This window comes from Musca autumnalis, unplaced genomic scaffold (assembly GCF_047663935.1).
Source record: "Musca autumnalis isolate F117 unplaced genomic scaffold, ASM4766393v1 scaffold_3, whole genome shotgun sequence".
Taxonomy (NCBI): domain Eukaryota; kingdom Metazoa; phylum Arthropoda; class Insecta; order Diptera; family Muscidae; genus Musca; species Musca autumnalis.
Window position 1 is genome coordinate 54,690,489 of NW_027411866.1, and position 1,063 is coordinate 54,691,551.

A 1,063-nucleotide genomic window follows, 5' to 3' on the forward strand; every position below is an offset into this window, starting at 1 on the left:
ATTTGGTAAATATTTCAAGGCATTACTAAAGGAATAATAGAAAATAAAATATAATTTAAAAAAATTAAGTAACAGTGTTTTATTTATAAATGCACTTAAAAGTAGAAAATAATTTTTCATGATGGAATCTCTCAAATAAAAAGCTTGCATTTGAATTAGAAATTGTGACAATATTGAACGGCAAGCGTTTTATTTGAGAGATTCCATCATGAAAAATTATTTTCTACATTTAAGTGCATTTATAAATAAAACACTGTTACTTAATTTTTTTAAATTATATTTTATTTTTAACTTTTTAGTAAATAAATTTTTTTTTGGCCACTGAGAACAAAATTATAGTCAATTTAGGCCGAAAATTTAGATAAAAACTTTAAAATGCCTGAAATCGTGTAGTACCTTTATATAAGGGCTATAACAAAACCTGGACTTATGTCCATAATTTTTGATGGGGAAGTTTCTGTACCATTGGGGACTCCAAATGCCAAGTTACAGCCAATTCTGGCATATTCATGTATTGTCATCCAAATCTGAAAATGTACAAAGTTTTAGTTCGATTGGTCAACTACAACTGTGTGAAAAATGAGTTACCAGATTTGAAAAGCAAATTAGATAAAAAACTGTAAAACAGTGTAAAAATGGATGAACATTGGTTTTGATTTCATATTCATGTATTGTCATCCATATCTGAAAAGTGTGTAAAGTTTTAGTTCGCTTGGTCAATTACAACTGTGTTAAAAATGAGTTACCAGATTTGAAAAGCATGTAAAATTGAACACTGTACAACACTTTAAAAATGGACCAATATTGGTTTTGATTTCGTATTCATGTATTGTCATCCAAATCTGAAAAGTTTGCAAAGTTTTAGTTCGATTGGTCAACTGCAACTGTGTAAAAAATTATTTACCGGATTTGAAAAGCAACATACCGGAAATCGGGTGGTACCGTTATATGGGGGCTATAGGAAAAAATTGACCCATATTGATTTTGGTTTCATATTCACGTATTGTCATATAAATCTGAAAAGTGTGCAAAGTTTTATTTCGATTGGTCAACTGCAACCGTT

General features: G+C 28.9%; 1 long non-coding RNA gene across 1 annotated transcript in view; it reads right to left on the reverse strand.

Moving 5' to 3' along the window:
* LOC141399568 (uncharacterized) overlaps positions 1-842 on the reverse strand; it is a 2,882-nt gene extending 2,040 nt beyond the window's left edge. The window contains exons 1-3 of the long non-coding RNA XR_012411871.1: positions 747-842; positions 589-684; positions 464-527 (exon numbers count right to left, since the gene is read on the reverse strand). This is a non-coding gene — a long non-coding RNA (uncharacterized lncRNA). The remainder of the gene's footprint in view (positions 1-463; positions 528-588; positions 685-746) is intronic.
* Positions 843-1,063: the final 221 nt, after the last annotated feature.